The sequence below is a fragment of the Lepidothrix coronata genome, unplaced genomic scaffold, assembly GCF_001604755.1.
Source record: "Lepidothrix coronata isolate B3197 unplaced genomic scaffold, Lepidothrix_coronata-1.0 Scaffold15, whole genome shotgun sequence".
Lineage (NCBI taxonomy): Eukaryota > Metazoa > Chordata > Aves > Passeriformes > Pipridae > Lepidothrix > Lepidothrix coronata.
Window position 1 is genome coordinate 6289596 of NW_016690195.1, and position 10780 is coordinate 6300375.

A 10780-nucleotide genomic window follows, 5' to 3' on the forward strand; every position below is an offset into this window, starting at 1 on the left:
TAACATCAGGAAAAATGTCCTTTCTAATATATTTTATACTAATTTATATTGATTACATTATATCCCAGTGTGAATGGTGGAGAGAAATGGATGGGAAGCCATGCTCTTTTATGCACCAAAGTATCATATTTGGATCTGGTCAAAATAATTTAAATAATGTACTATCTATAGTTTTTAATTTTTTATTTTAGGTGTTGCTTATTTCTATTTCTCTTCTTCATTGCTTCGTTATACTTCTCTAATCTTAGTTCATACAGATCTACAGTAGAGATTGTGTAATATTGTGAACTGCATACACAATTGAAATTCAAAAAATCTGCTGTCTTGTCTGAGTTTTTCTGCCCTTGAGAGGAATCTACAGTCCATAGCCTTCCATTCTACTGTGAAGATTTTTGACAACTGACACTGCATCTTGACAGAGCTGGATGGCTCAGAATATACCTTACATTAAGATCAGTCAGGATTTAGGAACTATTTGCTCTTCTACATAATTTCCCTGACAGATTTCAGTCTACAGGGTTTTCTAGGATCATGTCAAAGTATGACATCAGCACCAGATCTGCTGAAAAATAGAGTGATGATCCTCATTTCTTTTAAAAGCAGAAACAAGAGACTTTCTTTTTTTTTATAACTCCTGACTGTGTTACTTAGGTTTATACGGCAATATATACAGCATTGCCATTACTAGCAACAGGCCACTGACTTTTGCACTGAATTTTTTCTTTTTTTTTTTTTTAGTTTCTTTATCTGCAAGAGCATTTTTTACTCATTTAATTACTTTTTCTTATTTTTTATGCTATAATCATATTTTTTAATAAAGTAATGAGTAATTGTTCTGCATAGAATGAAAGATGAGGCCTTGACAGTAACAGTGAAGCAGAGACCTCTGCAGTGTGGAGAAGTATACAAATGAGATGACAAAAAAAGTACTCTTGAGACTGAAGCTATGAAAAATTCAACAGTTTTGAGCTAGGGTGGTGCAGATTCGGGAGCTGGTCAGAACTGAGTTTACAGTTACAACTGTAACTGAGTTACAGCTAAAAGAAAAAAGAGCAACTATCTAAAATATAGAAATATTTTATTTATTTTTAAATGCACAAATACATAAAGAATAGAAGAATAGTCTGAAGTGGACCCACCAATGAAGAAGAAGAAACCATCAGAACCAATAGCATGTTCCTCCTGGCAAAGCAAAATAAACAGCATCACTGTCCTCCAGGAGATGAACAGGGGAACAGCATAAGGATTAACAGCCGACAAAAGGGAGAACTAGAAATTTTCTGTAAAACAAATTTTAAGTGTATTATTAATGAGATTTGTTCTGAGTTATTTATATAATTTATATTTATAGTTAGTATCATTGTAACTGGACTAACCATACAAAATGGTATAAATTAGTCATGCATTTGAAACTTTAAATAAACTAACAATAATTTTTTTAGCGTCTCATAAAAGGCCTATTCCTCTATTTGCAGATAAAATTTTTTGGGGGTTACAGTCTCAAAATCGGATACATACATGACTTTTCTGCTCTACCTGCAAGATTTATATCTTTTCCCATGAATCATTATAAAGCTCTTCAGGTTGAAGCTGTTTCAGTTCAAAGGAGTTAGGAATGAATGAGGTATTGATTTCTACTAATTGGGACAAGAGTACTGTAATGTTAGGTGATGCTCAGTTTCTGTTTCTCTTCCCTCCGTCCTGTTCTTGGTACTCAAACATTCCCTGTCACTCAGCTGTTGGTTTCTTACCTCAGAATCAGAAGAATTTGTACTGGTTATTACAATAGTACTCTGGAAAGTTCCATTTTGTCTATTTTACAAGGCAGTCTTTCCTGAATGGCCTAAAATTAATGAATGAAGATGACTGGAATTGGAGCACAGAGAAGTGCCTTATCATGTTTATGGATGGCTTCCCAAAGTTGGGATTACACTCAATACATTCTGAATTCCAGTTCAATCCTTTAACATTAAACTATTTAATTTGTTCATCTTATCTCCTAAAATAGGTATGAACTGACTCTTTGGTTTTTGATATTTTTTTCCTTCAAAGAGTGTGGTGGGAAAAAAAACCCAAAACAGGTTAGAGACACAACAGTTTATTAGGCTTAGAAAATTGTATAGTGTCTGAAGACTGCCTAAATATTTTATTCTTTGTTGACTGGAGTACTAACCCTTTTACTGTCATGAGTGAATGTCAGCCATGTTAAGATGTGTAAATAGTAAACAAAATGTGATCTGAAAAGGCCACTGGTGAGAGTCTATGGAAAAAGTAGGAGCTAATGGAAAAAGGAATGTGAAATAAGATAATATGCAAGTACCCAAGAAATGTCAGACGGGGGAAAATTTATTCCAAAAAAGTCGAGAACAGTAGACTTAGAAGGGAAAAACCTAACACTGCTGTAAAAGACAGCACCAGGCCAGAGAAAGACACCCCTCCTGTTCTCTTCAAGGCCTTTTATCTTCTCTGGCCTCCCCTCCAGGCCCTCTCCACTCTGCCAACCTGTAATATCTGTTTATCTCTCCTCATGAGAGAGAGAGAGAGAGAGAGAGAGAGAAAGAGAGAGAGCCTGCAGCTTTCTCTGAAATGCAGAATGAAAAGGGAAAAAAAAATTCCAACTATCTTTGAGAAAGGTACTTCTTAGGAAGGAAAGACTTCCTAAGTGAAACAAGTCCTTATCTCATGGTTACAAATCTTCCTGAAGGATATCTACGCTTACAAGGAATATAATTATTTTATAATTTTGTAAGACTGTAAAGATATTTGAAAGAAATTATTATTTGTGTAAGGTGCTAATGATATGAGGAAGCACAGGGAAAAAATTAAACCTAAGTTTAACTTTGTGCAGTTAAGAGTGATACATCAGCAGCCCTGATTAGCCACTCAGCTTTTTTATATAATAATTTTTATAAATAATTTGTGGTTAAACAATAATTTAGACTGTCTTATCTTTCTGTTTCAATCTCTTCAATTTTGGTGAACGGTCTTTCTGCATCTATGTTTCATGACATATGTCTCAGAAATGGTCTCCCACTTAAAGTCTAATTTATCCTCCGGCACATGCCCATTCTTGATATTAACTTACTGTGGTATTAATTATTTTCTTGATTTCAGGTTATTACCCAGAAAGAAAAACATGTTATTTTTGAATACATTCCAGTTCAAGCTCTTCTGTTGCATAAAAACAATGTGAATGTGCAAGTCTTAGACTAGAATATTAAATGTCAATATTTTCCAGTGGAAGAAAATTACTGAACACATTTTTCTTTAATCCATTACTAAATTAACTTATGTGCCGAATAGTAGAAATTGTCAGTGCAATGATTTGGATGTAGATATTCCAGTTGGTTAAAGTACCTCCCACACTATACTGTGTTATATTCCAAGTCTGAAAAGTATAAGACAAAATGAAATTGCATAGTGCAATTACTTAATTTCTGTAAGAAATAAGGAAGGATATAAAATAAATTATTATGTTGTACAGTGCTGTTTCTACTGCTAACATAAGATTCTTTAGAAAAGGACCAGAAAATTAATAATAATAATAATAATAAATAATTAAAAATTATTAATAAAAATATAATATATTATAACATTTGGCAAAAATCTTGAGAATTCATATTCCTCATTTCTTGCTTTTTCTTTGTGTAATCAAGGACAAGTATTTGGGAGTGAGGAACTGAAGAGAATTAACCCAAATTAGTATGCACAGTCAGGAGGTAGATTGTCTATTTTTCAAAACAGGACAAAATTCTAGTAAAGCACTTACCTTTCAACAACTGATGGAGAGAGTGAAAATTCACATTTCAGTGCAATCTCAAATATTTAGAGATGGCATGGATGGTTAAAGAAAAAATTAAAAAAAATACTTTTAGCAGACCTTTTGTGGAGCCTTTTACTTTGTCATTGATTCTCTCCAAGCACCCTGTGTCTCAGGCTGCATTCTTCTGAAAGAAATCTGTATGTTGAAGGATGTTGACTTTTCTAACCATTCTGTTTTTTTAACAACTAAAAGAGTACCCTTAAGGTTCCACCTTTCTCATCTAAGAATTACTTTAATTTCACTTTCTTTTGGAGAATCTCTTGTCATTTCTCTTTCACCTCTTTGGTAGATTTGATGCTCTCTTTCACAGTCCTTAAAGCCACTGACTCAGCTATAGATTAATTTTATCTTTTCCTCCTCTTTCTTTACCCTAACATTTTTCCCTTTATGTTGGTCCCCATATTCATTTCATTTCATTCATGGCCAGTCTTCGTGAACGAAGATTTAGGAAAGGTCATTACCCTTCGAGCCTGTGCAGTGGATTTTTTAGGTGAGACACAGCGTGCGCTGAACTGAGCCCACCCTTTAATCCTGAGGTTCATCTGCCAGGGCCAAGCAAGCTTGGACAGTGGCAGCGAGGTCCTCAGGACGTAGGTTTGTTTAGAGTGACCTTCTCTTAGATGGATGGCCTTACAGGGCTGACGAGCTCCATCTGCCCGGAGGAGTTCCCTGACCGGGAATCGAACCCAGGCCGTGGCAATGAGAGCGCTGCATCCTAACCACTAGACCACCAGGGGGCCCCATATATTCATTACAGAATGACATTGATGAACTGAGTCTTGTATTTTAAAACAGAATTATATATTTTTGCAAACCTTGTGAAAGCTTCTGATTGAGATTCCTCAGATAAAATTATCAGTGATATCAGTTGAGGCTGTAACCAACTGTAACCAATTGCTCTAGCTTGATGATGGGTATGAATGCAACCATAAAAAACATATACCTGTGTATTACCTGATGTTATTCAAAGCATTTCACGATATCCTGGGAAAGACTGTTATTGAAGTGTATCGTGTTGATGAAACCCACAGTTGGTTTGATCACTCAAAACCAGAATGAATCTCTGTTATCATGCCAAACATTTTTCTCTTCATGAGACATAGGAGAGAGAGAGAGAGAGAGAGAGAGAGAATCCTTAAAGAGCTGCATTGGAATTCAGTACTGTTCAGTGCTGTAACTGCATGTTCCAGAAAAAACACTGGTTGTGTTTTCCTCTGCAGTGAAAAAGTAAAAGAGATGAGTTTATCAAAACATCATGAAAGAGAAAAGTAAAATTGAAACCTGAGGACCATTTGTGGTGAAAACACTGCTTACAGCTAACTTTCTACAAAATAATGCTAAGACTAGGGTAGCTGTCAACAGGATAAGGTGTGGGGTTTCAGAATATCAGTGAAGGAAAAAAAAAGATATAAAAGGAAAAAAAAAGACATAGTTATTCGTCTAATTTTTTCTGATTTTCAGTTCTAATAAAAATAATTACAATTTTAGATCTTTGTACAGCATTCTTTTTCCCCAAAAGATTACTCAGTAAAGCAAGAGGCTTCAGATTCCACACTATTTCATAATGCAGCCTTAAAAATCATACCCAGATTTTGTGGAAACTACCTCATTACCTCCCAGTTGTAGCAGGATCAGATGCATATCTTCCTGTTGGGGAGCTTGTCCTATGAGGAGTGGCTGTCCTACAAGAAGTTGCTGAGTGAGCTGGGGTTGTTTTTCCCCAGAGAAAGGGAGGCTCAGTGGAGACCTTATCACTCTGGAGGTTATAGCAAGGTGGGAGTTGGTCTCTTCTCCTAGGCAGCTAGTGATGGATAAAGAGGAAATGGCCCCAAGCAGTGCCAGGGAAAGATCAGGCTGGATATCTGGAGGAATTTCTTCATGGAAAGGGTTGCTAAACATTAAAATTGACTGCCCAGGAAGGTGGTGGAATTACCATCGCTGGAAGTGTCCAAGAAATGACTGAACATGGCATTTGAACCTGGTCTAGTTGGCAAGGTGGTGATCAGTCAAAGGTTGGACTCAGTGATCTCAGAGGTCTTTTCTAACCTAAATGATGTTGTGATTCTGTGAGAATCTGTGATCTGTACTCCTGGTCCTGTTACAATGGTAGTCAATGGTAATTCTGTCACTGACTTTAGGATAGAACTGAATGTTCTTGCAACAGTTAATTACCAGAGAGATTAAATAATGTGTGTCTATGACTCCCACAGCTGTCTCATTAGTGTCTCTAACTGAGCAGAGGAGCGTGCAGTACTGCCTGCAGTATAGACTTCTTCCTTAACTATGAACAGAGGGCTGCCAGTTCTAAAATGTTATTTCTCTGCTACTTTACAGAGCATGTTTGGGGGAGAGTCTTTGTTTTTCCAGTTTAGGTATACCTAAAATTATGTCTTCTCTGCCACATAATTTAGCTTCTTGGCTGTCAGCCTTCTGATAGCCTACTTTGGATAAATTTTCATTTACTCTCAGGTTCTCTTTTCAGGTAATTTTTTCTTTCAAAAGAAAACCTTATGAGTTTTTTTTTGTTAGTTGGTTGGGAGGTTTTGTTTCTTGGTTTTTTTCTGACGATACTTCACTCAAGAGAAATCTTCCATTACACAGTAGCATTGTGTTTATTTTCTTGTACCCTATATAGTCATCTACCACTGTCTCTGAAAGACTTTTGTCCTAAAAACTTCTCACAAACTGCCAGGAATTGCACAACATTTAATTCATGACCTTATTTTCATTTCATAAGAAACATAATTCTGGTCAATGCCAGTGCAACATCACTTTATTATTATTTTGAAATAAAAAGCACAGAAAATAGCACTAGGATTTAAGTATCACCACATAGAAGTTTCCTCAGTGAAATATGAATGCATCAGTTTGGTAAAAGGGCATATGCCAAAAGGGTATGACTGCACAACCCCTCCTAGTCTGGGGCCACACCATTCTTCCTGGATTGATTGCTTTTAAGGATATGGAAGTAATCTTGGAGAGCATTAATGGCAAGGTCTTTAAAAGAAAATCTGCTCAGTGAGTAGAAGATAGCCCTATATGATTAAGTCCATTGCCTTGGTTTTCTTCACTCTCACAGGTGACTTCCCTCTATAACAATTTATTCTGTGAATCATTTATCAGAAAAAGTGTCATGAGATAAAGGGTGGGTTTGCTTTTTTTAACATTATCCAGTGACTCAATTTCTGCTTTACAGGCACTTTTACAGATGATATGTATGATACATAACCTTACAGATGAAGTGTGAATAGTTTCTGAAGTCCTATTCCTCAGTTTTTGCCACTCATTTGAATCCATCTTCACAAACTTCTTCAGAACTCTTTAATTTTCTACGTTTATTTTAGGATGGAAACTCTCAGTCATTTAAATGGTATTAAACTTAGCAGGAAAGAAGCTGCTCTACACTCTGATAGTGTGGTTTATGCCAGTGGATCACAAAATGCTTTATAAACAAATAGAATACTAACAGTTTAATACCTTACAGGAATCACTTTACTCAGCATTGAGTAAAGAGTAAGAGATGTAAAATACCATCTAATAATTACTTCAAGTTGATTTACCATAAGTATACAAATTTTGACTGTCAGGATGTAATTTATTATGCCGATTGTGCCCATAAAAGTAGGCATAACATCATTACTCAGCTTGACGCTTAGTCCTAAAGACAGATCAGATAATCATGTCGTGGATATTTGCATAGTTCATTTGAAATAAGATACTGCAAGCAGTCCTCTGCCACCTTATGGCATGCATGCAATATTTTTGGAAGTGTGGTATTCTTTTTTACACATCTCCCATATCAGTTTGGAACCAAAATATAACTCTTGACTGTCCAATAGACTATACAAATCATCTTACTCCCAAAGATGCTTTCCTCAACCCTGCCCCTTCATTTAGTATAATTTGCCTGAAAGCTGTGAAATTAGGTACTTGAAATTTTCATTTAATACTAGTAGAAAGAAAAAGCATAATTAACTTCATTAATTTTCTTGAAACCAGAGACAATGAAGAAGGGAAACACCTACATTACAGAATAATATGTTAGAACATACTGGACCTGTTAATCTTAGAAATGATTTCATCATGTGAGTTCAGGTTAGGAGTAGGCAGATTTATTCCTCTCCTGGTCTTCATATCCAGATTAAATTTCAAAGAAAATTAACTTCATGCCCAGAGTAGGTGCACCCAAATGCACACGTCAGTAGGAATGATCAAGATACCAGGATATGAGGATATAAGGAGAGTATACTGTCTCTGCAGCTGGTCTGTAGTCCAAGTGCCCATTCTGGAAGCAGAGCTTTCAGAATAATCCTCTGTCTTGTAATTTAAGTGAGGTTAGTTAAACAGTCAGGTAATTGTCGTTCCTGGCAGATAGTTAAAATTTCCCATCTGGCATGAAAAGTATAAAAAGAAAAAAAACTTCCCTTTTAAGTTAAATATGAATTTTTAATAACCTTCCATACCTAGAAATTAATGTAACCATTTTTATTGATTGAAAATGCTGTATCTTTTTTTGTAGAACACAGACCACTTGTTTTCCAAGATCGTGGCTACAGTTTTTGTCCCATTTTTGGGTACCATACCAAATTCAGACAGGCATAGTTTTTATTAGAGAACTTGTCAGAGCAATTGTAAAGAGAAAAATTGTAGGGACTCGTTCAAAATTAGTGAACAGTAACCAAAAAAGAGAACTTTAGGAAACAATTTATATGACTGTAATTGTGCGGCTGCAGAAAACAAAGCTGAATGTAGGTCGTTTGATTTGTTTTCCAGTTTGAAACCAAGCATTTGGGAATAGATGAGGAATGGATTAATGCAGCTTTTCTCCAGTTTCTGACCAATAGGTTATTTAAAATGTAAAAGCTAAATTTCATTAGATTGAAGCAATATTTGTGTATACTGAATTTGGGAACTTAACTATAATGCAGTGTTTTAAGAAAAATAGTTTTCCTTCTTGAGTCATTTTCTATTGAAAAAAATCACCAAAATGATATGTAAAGAGGATGTGTTTTTTTCTTTCCCAAATAGCATATCTATCTGGATTACTTTTTTGGGCCCTCTGGTAGTCAAGTGTTTTGCAGCTGGTGCACTTGAAGTAATTAAGTGATGAGAATTCATCTTACCAAAAGAAAAATGAAGCCAATTAAGAGAATAAAAAGTTAATTTTAAGTGTCATCCTCCACACAGTCAAATACTAATGTTTTGTAGTGCAGAACCACTAAAAATTGAAAGAGATGCATGGAAATATAATCATATAAGTTAAAATTATTTTAAATGGACTTAAAGAGCTATTTCTGCCTTATATATCTTTTAAAAATAAGGGGTTTTTTTATTCAATGTCAGAATATTATCTTTTTTTTGTGAATACATGTCTTACTCTGTGCAAAAACAAGTAACAAAGCCTGAATTCCTACAATCTCTAATAAAAGAAGTATTCTTATGTTGCAGTGTACATGACAAAAGATTTAATCCTGAGACATTTTTACCAGGAAGTTCAGTGATTGAACATGTGACAGAAAACATTTCTTGAGCAACCAGAATTGGAATCCATCATGAAAAGATTAAAAAGTAAATAGGTTTTCCGGAAAGGACGTACATTAACATGGTATGAACAGTTAAGAAAAGTTTATTTAATAGTCTTCACTAACGAAATTTTTATGCTTGAAAAGTATCCAGCAAATCTGTTTAATTCTTTCAATAAGAGTTAACAAAAATAGTAATGTGATGTTAGGGAAAGTTCATAGGCTCTGGACTGGATTAATGGCCTGAACTTTTTGATCTAACTGTTCATGTCATTAAGAGAGCAAAGACCAGGGGAGTGCAATGTACTTATTGCAGGGATGTATACAAAACTAATACATTTAAACATTATTTTTGCATATGCCTTGAGAGTTTATGTGTGTCGGCTACTCAGCTGACATTTTAACCCATTCTGCTATGTGGGGGGTCGGCTCTAGGGCAGAACTGCCCATTCTTGTTTTCAGAACCACCAAAGACTTGAAATATATACATATAATTTAATCCTATACATTTCTTCTTAATTAGACCCTTTGCAGGTAAATTAGGTTCCTGATGTTTTTCTCTAGTTCATTGGCTGACTATGCAAAAAAATGTGAGCATACTGAACATGGAAATGTTCTCCTTTTGGCAAACAAAAAGGCCTCACAACATCTGGCAGTACGTCCGTGTCCCAGTTTTGTACAGAGTTTCTTGGTGGCTTTGGACAAATGTCTGTGTAGAATATTCATTCTCTCTCAATGTGCATGTTCTTGATCTTAAAGAAAGGTACAAAGTTCTATAATCAAAGTTCTAAAAAGGTACTAAATTCATAAAATCATTTGCTACCTGATGGCTTTGTGAATTCCCTGTCAGGGTCCGGAAGGTATTCCCTGGTCTACCTGTTCCTGCCCAGCCAGGACTCCCCTCACATGGCCTGAGGTCAAGGATCCCCTGTCAGTTCCCCAAGGCCCTCAACCCCTGCTGATCCACATCCTGGCGTGGCCTCAGCACATCCACATTTCCGGGGAGGTGCCTGAATCCTGGGGCTGGGGTTACCCCAGTGCCCACATCTGCCTGCTCCTGGATTGGATGGTGGTACTCACCATGAGGTCCCAGTGTGTGGTCCACAGGAAGCACCAATCCTCACTGAGCCTGGCATCCTGCTGCTCAGCTATACAGAGGACACAAAAGTAAAATTCTGAACATATTACTGAGCTGCCTGCAAAATTTAAATAAAATTCCCAGGATATTACTGAGCTGCTTGGAAAATTTAAATTATAATCCTAGATACTAATTATGTTATTTTTTTAGTCAATTTAATAGAGCAGTTTAAAAAATATTCACCTTGGAAGGTGTTTAATGAAATATACATTCCTGAAATTTCATGTGTGGGTGTTCTATTTTTGTATTGAGTTTTCATTGTTGCTTATTTGACATTAAAGAGATAAAAGTACTATC

The 10780-nt window shown here is 35.7% G+C and overlaps 1 long non-coding RNA gene across 1 annotated transcript; it reads right to left on the bottom strand.

Annotated features, from left to right (window-relative positions):
- Positions 1-1213: 1213 nt before the first annotated feature.
- On the bottom strand, positions 1214-10533 carry LOC108493206. The gene is made up of 3 exons (XR_001873402.1): positions 10426-10533; positions 4778-4911; positions 1214-1280 (listed from the first exon to the last, which is right to left on the bottom strand). It is a non-coding gene; the product is annotated as an uncharacterized LOC108493206 (long non-coding RNA).
- Positions 10534-10780: the final 247 nt, after the last annotated feature.